The 13,596-nt window shown below is 37.8% G+C and overlaps 1 protein-coding gene across 2 annotated transcripts in view; it reads right to left on the bottom strand.

Annotated features, from left to right (window-relative positions):
* KLHL1 (kelch like family member 1) overlaps positions 1 to 13,596 on the bottom strand; it is a 417,008-nt gene that overhangs the window by 49,011 nt on the left and 354,401 nt on the right. The gene's annotated exons all lie outside the window — the stretch shown is intronic.

The raw sequence follows: 13,596 nt of genomic DNA, 5'->3' as shown, positions 1-13,596 counted from the left end.
AGTAACTCTATTGCAGTAAGTCTTCTCTGTTCTTTCTTTTCCACGTATGATCCAGCTCTCACATGGACACGAGACATTAGAAATACTGCAATTTCAGTTCAGGGACACCTGACTTACTCATACTAATAGGCAAATTCTGAAGTCAACACATGACACATATTGAGTCTTTATTTTGAAAGATAGTTATACATAGCTGTTTCAAGGACTTTATGACAAAATGTTAAGCAACATAATGCTATCCATTAAAATATAAAGATAGTGCTCTCTGTGTTTTTGATTTCCCACATAATTTCATGGTAATAGTTTTCCTAAATATTCTTGTTTAGGAAATAGACACTGTTCCTATTATTTTTATTGAAATCATTAAACACAAGCAATTAAAGCAAATAAAATGACCTGTGAGTAGTCAGTTAAAGAATTTATACAATGCATATGTACTGCTTCTCCAGTAAATTCCCTTCACCCTAAATTGAGTTGTTTTGATGTTATAGAGTTGAAACCTATTTAAATGCATGGATAAATCAAAGCTCTTATCTGGAGAAATTATCTGATGACTTTTCTTCTAAAATGTTCAAAATTGGATTAGCAGTTTACTTCCAAGTTGACCAGTCAGCCTGACAAAATGAATTCATACCGGTAGAGCCTCGATGATTCACTGTGTGAGTGTGACAGTGAATGGACTACCGTCATTTCCCTGAGTCCCTAAGTCCCACTTCCCCAGATGACACAGAAAGGGCCATTTGAATCCTGTATACTCGGTGTGTTGGGATACAAGAAAGAAATCTGCTTTCTAATGGTAAGTGAACATTACTTCTGAGAGAGATACAATTTTTATACTTCCAAGCATGCCTTTCACTTGGGTAGAAATATCATCTTTAGTTTCCTGTTGTTATTAGGTGCCTTCAAATTGGTTCTCACCCATAGCGACCTTATGTCTATCAGAACAAAGCACTGCTGGGTCTTATGCCATTCTCATTATTGTTCCTATCCTTCAGCCTGTTGTTGCAACCACAGTGTCAATCTATGTCCTTCAGGGTCTTCCTCCTTTTTTCACTGCCCCAGAACTTCATCAAACATTCTATCTTTCTCCAGGGACTGCTCTTTCTTGACAACATGTCGACCATAAGTCAGAGGAAGCCCCGCCATCCTTACCTCTAAAGAACACTTTCACAATACTTCTCCCGAGACAAATGGTTTGCCCTTTTAGCGGTCCATGGTACTTTCAATGGTACTTTCATGGTACTTTTTCCATCAGCAAAAGTCAAATGTGTCAATTCTTCTTAAGTCTACTTGATTCAGTGTCCAACTTTCACATGCACACTCATAAGAGGCAATTGTAAATAGCCTAACTTGGGTTTATTTAACTAAACTGTTTAGCATTCCTTTTTAAGATAGTCTAGGGCATTAATCAGGTAGAACCTTCTTCCCAAGCCATGTAGAATCATGTCAAACTAATTGAGAATATCTCCCAACAGTGACATGAAAGCAAAATACTTCATCCATTTATTCAATGCATATTCATGAAATTTTTATTATGTGTCAAGAATCGTTCTTCTCACTGAGAACACAGTTTTGATCTAAGGTCATGTCTTCAAGGAGCTCATTTATATTAGTCAAAAGGGAAATGACTGCTTATCACAATGGGCAAATCTGCATATCACATATAAAATGGCATAAATTAAGGGTAAAGTAGCTGATTAAAATATTAGCTTAAATATCATATTACATATTGAGGAGCGCAGGTGGAGTAGTGATTCAGCATTGGGTTGTGATTCCAAAGGGCATCATCTTGAACATCAGCTGCTTCACAGGAGAAAGATGGGGCTGTTTACTCCCATAAAAAGTTATCGTCTCTCAAACACAGGTGAAGTTCGGCCCGAAAGGGTGACTATTAATCAGCATTGATTACTGGAAGTGAGTAATCAAAATGAAAATATTATGTTTAACTAACCTGAGATATGCTTTTACAGTAGTAAATATGTATTAGTATGGATGAAAATGCTTCCCCCCAAAATATATAATAAATCCTAACCTCTACACATGTGCTTATAATGAATTTGGAGAATGGGTCATATTTACTATATTAACAAAAGAGGATTCATGTAGAGTGTCTATTAAGTCAATTTCTTTTGATACACAAAAGATATAAACAATCAAGCAGATTAACAAAAGACAAAGAACATACCTCTAGTAATACAAGCAATACAATTTAAAACCAATAAAAAGAAAGCATTCATGTGAGAACATGAATTACCAAAATGTATTCAAATATAAATGGAAGAATCAAGTAAGTGAAAAATAGACCGTACATAGAATTGAAAACATTGTAAAATGTTTTCTACTATTGAAAATATGAATAAATTACATGAAGCTCTCTGTAGTTACTGCATAAGCATTGGACTGGGAACTGCAAGGGCGGCGGTAAAATCCCACTCACTTCTTATGGGAGAAATACGAGGCTATCTTGCTACCATAAATATTTACAATTTCAGAAAATGTTGGGGGTCACTATGAGTCATAATTGACTTGGTGGCAGCGAGGTTTCTTTTGTTCTTCTTTCTTTCTTTTCAGAACCCTATAGAGGGTCAATACGATTTGGAATTTCCTTGATGGCAGTCAATACCAGAAAATATCCATGACTAGTTTAAAAGATTTTTGATCTGTTATTAGATTAGTTCATAATTAGTTTTGCTATTTACCTTCAAACTAGCTCGGATTTATGGAAGCTTTGTGAATCCCAGAACAAGATGTTAGATCTGATTTTAACAGATATAGCAATTGAACTTATGGAGCATTCAAGTGCACTTAATAAGATTGTGTGCACACAGAAGAAGTTATGGAGTGCTATAAACAAGAGTTATCTTGGGTTGGGTACCAAAATGCATGAGAATAATGAGAAAAGATGCAAACAAGTAGATAAGTAAAACCAAATCTCTAACAAAGAAAATTATCTACACAAGCCTTTTATGCACAGTTGAAAATCTGAGATGTGTTAGTCCTGCGATTAGTTAATTTTCTGTCATAAATCCATCACTTAGATACGTATATTCATAGCACACTATGAAGGATATGCAATTGTACTTGGTAAAATTACCTATAAATTGTAAATCTTAATGACTATCATATTGTGCACATCAGGTAAGCTACATTACAGTTAAATGAGGCAATGCGATGTGATACATGAAGAAAGAGGGAGTTCTTTGTATGAAAGCTTGACCGCCGCACCAAAGGGAAAAAAGGAAAACGCTGATGATCATGTGTATCTCTGTGGGGTACATGGAAAAGAAAAAGGGGGGGGAGAGCGTGCTCACAGTATAATTAGAGTGCCACGCAAATTTCTCCTTCCAAATCCCCAGGACTTGGACCCTTTGTTTCACCCTGACCCTTTTGGATTCAATTGTTTTTGCCATACAATGTGTGTTAAGCCAGGGACCTTGATGATTTTTTTTTGTTTTTACCTAATGGTCCTTGGGGAGAAATTAATTGGTAAGCTCCAAGAGATACTCTTTACCTCACATTCGTGAGTGTCCAAGCCTGTTTTTGAAAAGAAGCTTGAACTTTTATGTACCGCATTGCATACGCTACATTGCTCCATACTTGCTTTGACCAAGGGCGGCAGTTCTGGGGGATAGTATTTGTCATATCCCTGTCAAAAGATAATGACACTCACATAGCTGTCAGATGACTCTTCTGTGACCAATATTAGTGTCTATCGACATAGACATACAAAGGGAGTGATAATAATTATACTGCTACATAATAGAAGAAATGGAAAAGTTAAAGGTGTCTGAATGGAGCTTGGCTACACAAATTTGGCATTTTCTCCTCAGATAGAAGCATGATATAGTAAAATGCAAAGATGATAGATGCTGAATTGACTTCCCTCCACCCAAAGGCATCCATTCAGAATGTCAGAAGGGATATGATTTGGACATGGACTCCACCAGATTCAAAAGCTGTCAGGTAAAGATGTTGAGAGAGGTAGTTTTACATTCAAAGTATTCCTAAACCCAGCAGGTGTCCCCCTTAGAAAAAAAGGAGACACACAAGGAAACATATTGAACAATGTGATGTGAAAATGGAGGCAGAGATTCGAAAGCACAGCATAGCCAGGTAGCAACTTATTAAAGAATGCCAAGGGTGACTGTCAATTGCCCAAAGCTAGAAGAGATGAACAGCTATTTTAATTGTATATAGTCTAGATGCAGCAAATTCTGCAACATTTGTTTTTAGTCTTTCAACTTATGAGTTTGTAAGAGAGAAGTTTTTGTTGCGTTAAATCACCTCAAATCAGAACCATGCACACCACCTTTAACTTTACTCTGACTCACAGTGGCCCTGCTGACAAGGAGACATGTCCCAGCGAGTTTGAGACTGTACATTTTAAGGGAGTAAAAAGTCCCATTATTCCCCAAAGCATCAACAGATGGTTTTGAACTGCTGACCATAGGGTTAGCAGCCAAATGAATAATCATTCTGTCATCAAGACTCATTTTAAAATATCCAGTGTGTAATATTTTGTTATGGCTGTCCTAGGAAACTAATATAAAAGTACAGAGTAAGATATTAATAATGCATTTATTTAAAATTCTCAAATGAATTAATAAAAGTATATTTCCATGAATTTAAGTTTTATATGAAATTGTGTGATTGAAATGGGGACCTAGAATTTTACATCAATATTTCATGTTAAACTCTGCACATTTCATACTATTACAAAGAAAGTATCCTCCTAAAAATGAAGCGATGGCAACTAGCAAAAGGTTTACTTTCTAAAAATTTTAATATGAGAGATAAACTTTTCTTACTAAACAGAATTTTAATAATTAAATTTCTTAAAATTGAGTTAAAGAATCTAAACTGCTATTTTTTCCCACACTGAAGAACCCATTTAGTAGGACAACAATGAACCAATTAGTAGAATGCCAATATCATATGGATTGTGGCTGAAAGCAGAGAATATTAGAAATATGTTTTCCAGGTTTTTTAATTGACTTTTACAGGCATGCTACTGTGTGGATCACAAAAATTATGGATAACATTATGAAGAATGTGAATTCCAGAATGTGTAATTATGGAAATTCCAGAGCACTTAATTGTGCTTATGTTGAACCTAAATGTAAACTAAGAAGCAGTCATTTGAACAGATAAAAGGAATGTTTGGGGGGTTAAAATAAGGGAAAAGATGCTTTAGGGTTTATCCTTTCATTATATTTATTCAATATCTATGCTGAGCAAATAATAAGAGAAATTGGTCTATATGAAGAAGAATGTGGCATCAAGATTGAGAAATAGTCATTAACTAATCACAATATGCAGATAATGCAGCTTTGCTTGCTGAAAGGAAAGAGAACTTCCAGGGCTTAGTGATGAAGATAAAGCCAGTGTGGATTACATGTTAAATAAAGAAAGCAAAAATCATCGCAACTGGAAAATTTAAGCAACATCACGTAAAAGGAGAACTGAAGTTATGAAGGATTTCGCTTTGCTTGAGTTTACCATCAACACCATGGAAACAGGAAAACAATGACACATTGCATTGGCAAATGAGTTGCAAAATATCCCTTAAATGGTTTAAAAAGGAGATGATCATATTTTAGATGAAGATGTTCTAGAACCAAGTCATAGAATTTTCAATTTACTAATATATATGCAAAAGCTGGACAAAGGATAAGGAAGAAGGAATACGAATCAATGCTTTTGAATGACTGTGTCAGCAAAGAATATCAAACATGCCACAGATTTTCAGAGAAACTGAACACGTGTGTTGAATGAATGCCAGAATGAATGCCCCTTAGAAGCATTGATGGTGAGACTTGCCTCACATATTTTAGCAAAGTTATCAGGAGGGATCCATCCTGGAAGAATTTGCATCGTGTTTGGTATAGCAGAGAGCCAGCCAAAAAGAGGGAGCTGCACAGTGACATGGACTGACCAGTTATTAAAACAATAGCTCAAACACAGGCGCTATGATGAAGAAGGCATAGGACCTGGCCTTTTTAACTTCCTTACTATGTGTGTTAGTCCGGGTAGACTACAGAAACAAATTCATAGACACTCACATGTGTATAAGAGAGAGCTTTATAGATGAGAGCAATTTAATATTGAGAAAACATCCCAGCCCAGTCCAAATCAAGTCTGTAAGTCCAATATTACCCCATATGTCTGATACCAATTGATAAAGTCCTCTTCAGATTCATGAAATACATGCAATGACACCGAATGCAGGAAGATCACAGGTCAGTGGGTGGGAAGTCTTGTGGATCGAGTGGCATTGTAAGCATCTCAGCACTGGCAGGGGTCTCCACGTGGCTCCTCCAGCTCAGGGCACTAGTGTAGCTCCATGTGTCCAGTCAGCTGGAACGTCTCCCAGGGAGTGTGCGTGTGTCACACCTCCAGCGAGGTATTTATCTCCTTAGCTCCTCTAAATGAGGTCATCAAGCTGTGATCTGATTGACAGACTAGACTCCACCCCCTCACTCTTGAGTCTAAAAGTAACTGCCACAGCAGGAATGACTGTAAATTAGAACTGACTCCGGGCCACCTAACAGCAAAGCACAGGATTGCAAACTCCTGCTCGGTGGATTTCTATAATACTGTTCTAAATAATAATAACAATAACTATGGAACTGCACAAAGAATCAATAGCTGCTTTTTGGACTTGGATGGTCAGTAAATAAGTTTTCCTTAAAGTCACAGTGGACATAAACTTGGAGGAATATGAAGGAGTGAATTATTCATTCATTATACAAATAAGGCCTATTACCACAAACCAATTTTCTTCATTAACTTGAAATGAAATGCACAATCATATCAATTTTTAAAGATGTGGTTCAGTAACCAAAAATTTTGAAAGCTGTAACCACGGGAAATTTGATACAAGAACATTATTCTGTTTGTGGATCATATTGCATTTTTAAAGTCTATCATTGTGCTGATTTAATACTCATTATTTAGTAAATGCTTACAGAGAGAATTTACAAATTATTGAGTAGAATAATTACAAAATATATTAGATATTTTATCCAAAGTATTTATTTTTATTATGAATAATAAAGGGAAATTACCTGTTTTCATTTTGCCCATTGTATCACTTATAGTGTGGTTTATATAATTATCATAGAAAAGCGGTATGTTCTAATTGATAATTAAGAAATAGAATATCAAGGTTTTAATGAAGTGTGCTTTAAATGATAAGTTTTAAAACTTTTTTTCAGGATAGCAAATTAAAAGAAGAGTGCATTGTCATCTTGACTAACCACATCTACATATTGAAAGCACCTGTTTCATCAAGACTAAGCTTAAGGAGACACACACAGACATCAAACACACTTATTGCTTAAAATCATCTTAAATTTTATTCTCTCAAAGAATATTTCCACCAAGATTTTAGTACATTTTTTTCTTCCTTACTCACCGTGACCTATCCTGATATGAGTGAAACTCTGATAATTAAATACTTAATTAAGGTCTTTGCTATATCTTTTTTGATTATTATAGCCAACTTGAGGTAAGAAATTCTGAGTCTATTGTAGGTTATATACACTAAAATAAAAAATATTAAAAAACTCGTACTTAAGGTATGTATAAAAAAATGAAGAGGCGACCTGTTTACAAAATGGGTTACTGGCAAGGAAGGCCAGTGGAACATGCTGCCACTGCAAGGGAGAAAGAGGGACTTTTACTCCTGTAGAGAACCCACAGTGGCCATTCTACATTGTTGTACAGGGTTACTATGTGTCAGCATCAACTCAATGGCAGTGGATAACACAAACTGAACAAGTGTGTTAGTCTGGGTGCTTTAGAAAAACAAATCCACAGAAACTTGTGTAAAGGAGAGAGTTTTATGTAAAGGTTAAGTGCACATCAGGAAATCCCAACCAGTGCTACCCAAACCCACAGGTCCAACATTAACCCATATGTCCAACACCAATCCACAAGGTCCTCCTCCATCTCGCAAAACACACATTATGACGCTGACTACAAGAGGAAAGCCGAATCAGTGAACATGTACGCATCTCAGCACTGGCAGGGGTCTCCACACGGCTGCTCCAGCACCCAGGGCTGCATCGGAATAGGTCCATGGTGCTTCTTGGGGATGACTTGCAGGAAGTGAGCCTTGCCAGCTGAAGCAGGGAACTGGCTAAGGCAGCTGCACCCTGGTCCGACCATCACAAAGCAAGAGACCTGAAAACTAGAAAGGTGAGGCTCACTGAGCCATTGATCCCTCTGCCCTTCAATTAATCCCACATGTGTTTATTAACCAGGTTGGCACAGTAAATTAACTACCTGAACAAGGAAACTACCAGACACAGAAAAATGTTTCCCAGTAATAATTTTCTGTAATCAAATTATGTTCATTTAGAACAGTTACTTTATGAATTAGCACTGTTGTGGAGGTCCTTGTGGACTAAGTATTTAAAATAAATACATGATGACATTTCATTATAGAACATAATAGAGTGTCTGAAATATGACTAATTAATTAGTTTTATTCTGTCTTCAGTATACTTTTAATATACTAGAAACGTAAATGAAGGGACAGAAGTCCTACGGTGTATAAGCAATGAACAAATTTGGCTACTCATTGAAAAATTATAAGCAGATTCCTCCCAGAAGATGATGAAATAATTGGTGTTTTACTTAAATTACAAAAAAAATTGCCAATAAAAATTCTATGGAGCAAAAATTCTACACTGTGACACAAGGATATAGCCCCCCCAACCACACCCTGAAATAGATTGTTTTAAAGCTATATATTTATCTCTCTTTTTTCCCACAAAACAACCTTATCCCCTTCAAAGTATTTTCCATAACACTTAATATATTTATGAAATCTGCTACTCAACTTTTGGAAACAATTTTAAAACTCATCTGTTTGCATGGCTTGAACAGCACCTCCCTCGTTGTTTTCTTCACCTATTCTATGTCTTCAAATCACCTTTCATGCCCTCTTCTTTCTCAGAAAAAAAAGTAGTAGCACGGTGAGGTCAGATGAGTAATGCATGAGGCAAGAGAGTCATGCTGCTTTTTGCCAAAAACTGGTGCACGGAGAAGACTGTGTGAGCCAGTGCACTGTTGGTGGCAAAACCAGCCCCCGTTTGCCACAGATCAGACCTTTTTTGGTTGCACACTGTTACACAGTGTTTTCAGAACCTCTAAATAGAAAACTTGATTAACAGTCTGACCTGGTGGAATGAACTCCAAATGCACTACACCCATGCATATTAAAACAATAAATGAGCATCATCTTGATCTTTGATATCACTTGAAAATCTTTTTTGTGGGGTGAGGTGATATAGCTTGAGTGATGTTTGCTTTCAAAATATTAAGAAGAGCACCATGTCTCTTTGTCAGTCGGGACCTTGAAAAGAAAAGGCCGGGCTGCTTCAGAGCTGTTCTTTCAAAGCATGGCATGTTTCCATCAATGTTCTTTTTTCCTGGTCAGTCGAAACAAGAGGCACAGATTTTGCAGTGATCCTTCTCAGTCCCAAATCTCCCATGAAAATTTGCCGAACTGAACTTCAAGCTCATTCAGATTACCTCCCCATTTCTTCAATGCTCCATCATCTGTCTTCAAGAACAAGTGTATGCATTTTGTAGATAGTCTCATCCATTCAAGAAGTTGACGGGCATCCAGAAAGAGGTTTGGAATCAATTGACATTTCACCTTTCTTGAAACAAGCAAACAACTCTACCCTTGAGGTTTTCCTATAGTGCTGTCTTTGTAATCCGTGTTCAACATCACAATTGTTTGTGCAGCATTTTTCCAGAGCAGGAAACAAGATTTCCCAGTTGCACACTCATCTCTTAAATTGGCCATCACACACAAAAAAATGAGCTTCAAACATAACTGCTTTTATGAAAATATTCACTGTGATCAGAGAGAACCTTCCTAGAAGACGCCACTGGGTTCGCTAACTCAGAGAGTGTTGCTCCATGTTTTCCTAGCAGGAAATATGTGGGCTACAAAAGGTCCATCCAGAGGAGTTTTTCTTTTTTTTTTGTACCCCTTCTTACAAGAGACCCATGAGTTGAAATCAAATTGACTGCTGAAGAAGATATAAAGGAACTGAAAGTTAGAGACAGCTGTGAAGGGATGAATAGAATTTCATGATGTAGAGTAGAGAAGCAGAGGTAAGTCAGCTGTGGTTTACATTTAATTTGGCATAAAATTATGTATGAATGAACTCAGATCATAATAGGAGAAGAAAACAGCAGAGATTACTATAAGAGGTAAACAATAAATATTGACAATTGCGTAAAATACATTAAAGTGCTTACAATTGGGCTTTGTTGCTTCTGAGCTAGATGGCCACTTGTTCACCTTCAAGCCTTTAAGACCCCAGATGCTATATCTTTTGATAGCTGGGCACCATCAGCTTTCTTCACCACATTTACTTATGCACATATTTGTCTTCGGTGATCGTGTCATGAAGGTGTGCATGGTGGAATGCCAATTTAATAGAACAAGGTGTTCTTGTATTGAGGATGTACTTGAGTGGAGGTCCAATGTCCATCTGCTGCCTTAATACTTAACCTATAGATATATGCAAGTAGATATATTTCCCCATCATCATATATAAATATATTTACATATGTACCTGCCTTTATTTAGACCTCTAGAAATGCCCTTTACTTCCTAGTTCTTTCCTCTATTTCCTTTTACTTTTCTCTTATCCCATTAACATGCTCAGCCTTCATTTGCGTTTCAGTAATTTCTCTCAGTTATATTGCCCTTGCTGAATCCCTACAAGGCCTTTCACACCTTCCTTGGCACTAATTTTGGATCACTTGTTGTTATCTTGTCCCTGGGTTGGTCAACATCACCTCCTTTGCCCTACCTTCTCTTCTCTCATTCCCCCCTGGAACTATCAGTCCCATTGTTTTCTCCTCCAGACTGCTCATCTAGCCTATCTTATCTAGTTAGACCTGCAGAGATATTAATATGCCCTAAAAATAAGACAAAGCAACAAAAGAAAACATGATGATAACAAAAATCACCAAAAAACAATTACCAATAAATAATTAAATTAAAATTTAAAAAAGGAAAAACCTGTAAATAGTTTAAGGTCTGTTTGTTGGCCTCTGAGAGTGTCCTCCAGTAGATTCCAATGGGGTGCCACATCCTGACCCCAAAGTCTATCCTTTGCCCACCACCCAGCGCTGCTCCCCCCACTGCTCTGCCGCATGCCCTTAGTATTTTGCCTCAGTGTGGTGGGGTCAAACCAGGCTAATCCAGACACTGAATCTACAGTGTTGTCCGCAGTAGGGCATGGGTTGACTAGGGACATCAGGTCTCATAGTGGGACCAGATATATGGTACACTCTGTGCATTGGCTATTCTGAGCCAGATATCGTCCTCTAGGCTTGGTGGTCCAGGGTGTGCTCCACTCTCTTTTACTCCCAGTTCAAGCAACAAAGCCAGATGGAAGAAGCACACCAGTCTGTGTGACTACGAGATGTCGAAGGGATCAGGTATCAGGCATCAAAGAACAAAAAATCATATCTTTGTAAATGAGGGTGAGTGCAGATTGTGGCCCCAAAGCCCATCTGTAGGTAATGGGACATCCCTTTACGGAAGGGTCATGGGGAGGAGACAAGCAAGTCAGGGTGCAATGTAGCAACAATGAAACATACAACTTTCCACTAATTCTTAAATGCTTCCTCTCCCCCACCCTCACTATCATGATCCCATTTCTACCTTACAAAGCCAGCTAGACCAGAGAATGTACACTGGTACATATAGGAACCAGAAATAGAAGGAATCCAGGACAGATGATCTCTTCAGGACCAGTGGTGAGAGTGGCCATACAGGAGGGTGGAGTGGAGGGAAGATGAGGTAGAAAAGGGGAACCAATTATAAGGATCTACATATAACCTCCTACCTTGGGGACAGACAACAGAAAAGTGCGTGAAGGGAGTGAGATGTCAGACAGTGTAAGACATGAAAAAAGAATAATAATTTATAAATTATGAAGGGTTCATGAGGAAGGGGAGATTGAGGAGAATAGGGGAAATCGAAAGCTGATAACAAGGGCTTAAGTGGAGAGCAAATATTTTTAGAATGATGAGGGCAATGAATGTAAAAATGTGTTTGACACAATGGATGGATGGATGGATTGTGATGAGTCATATGATCCCCCAACAAAATGATTTTTAGGTGCTTACAATTCTAGAGAAATGATCAAATATGTTTTAGTATTAAACGTTGGCACCTGGGAAATTAATAAAGAGAAGAGACTAAAGAACTAAGCAATTCCCCTATACTAGAGAATGGCAATGTGATCCAATAAGTAAAATAATTTTACTTATTATTATTTGATAATTATGTTATACAGATAGCTAGTATTGATTCCATAGCAAATGTAAAACACATACTCTTCAATGTGTTCTTTAGGAAGTTGTGATTTCAATGGAGCAAAACATGAGGGAGTGTAACAGAGCAGCAAGGGGAGCAAAAAAATGAAGTCCCCGGGGATCCCCAAAAATAGCCTTTAGGGCAGGGCTTGGCACTTCATCAGAATAGACCCAGTCAGATAACATTCATAAAGGCAAACAGAGTGACATATAGGCAGGATAAACAATCCTGAGGAGAAAATAAGGGGGGGCATGGGTGCTGGGGAGAGGGGGGGAAAGGAAGGGTGTAGCCAACAAACTCAGGGACAAAGGAACAACAAGTAATTTAAAATTGATGGATAAGAATGCTTAGTGAGGTTTGATCAACCGCAAAGTAGCCCAGAGAAATTACTGAAAGGCAAGTAACAGTCAATTATGATAGTGGGACAAGAGGAACATAAAAGGAATAGAGGAAAGAACTAGGTGGCAAAGGACATTTTTATATGTACAAATAGAGGCATGTGTATATGCAAATATATTTCTATATCATGATAGGAACATAGATCTATGTACATATATTTATATCTTAAGAATTAAGGTAACAGATGGACATTGGGCCTCTACTCAAGTACTCCCTCAATGCAAGAACACTTTGTTCTAATAACCTGGCATTCTGTGATGCTCACCTTCCTGACATGATCACTGAAGACAAAATTGGTGCATAAGCAAATGTGGTGAAGAAAGCTGATGGTGCCTGACTATTGAAAGGTATAACATCTGGGTTCTTAAAGACTTGAAGATAAACAAGCAGCCATCTAGCTGGGAAGCAGCAAAGTCCACTGGGAAGAAGCACACCAGGCTGTGGCGTGATCATGAGATGTTGGCAGAATCAGGTATCAGGCTTCAGGAGACCAAAAACAAACAACCATATTAATGTGAACGTGTGTGTGTGTGTGTGTGTGTGTGTGTTTGTGTGTGGGGGGGGGCGGGGCATTGCACCAAGTAAAGACCCAAAGCCCATCTGGACATGCCCCAGAGAACAGTCACAGCGAATGGGTGAATCAGCCAGGGTGCAGTATAGCACCAACAAAATATACAACATTCTTCTAGTTCTTTAATGCTTCCTTACCTACACCCATACCCCATTATCAAGGCCATAGTTCTATAAATCTGACTAGACCAGAGCATATACACTGGTACAGATAAGAGCTCTCGATACAGAATGCAGGATAGATGAAACTCTCAGAAACAATAATG

The sequence above is a fragment of the Tenrec ecaudatus genome, chromosome 11 (assembly GCF_050624435.1).
Source record: "Tenrec ecaudatus isolate mTenEca1 chromosome 11, mTenEca1.hap1, whole genome shotgun sequence".
Lineage (NCBI taxonomy): Eukaryota > Metazoa > Chordata > Mammalia > Afrosoricida > Tenrecidae > Tenrec > Tenrec ecaudatus.
Note: the sequence above shows the minus strand (reverse complement) of the source record. Positions and strands in the feature narration are given on the sequence as shown.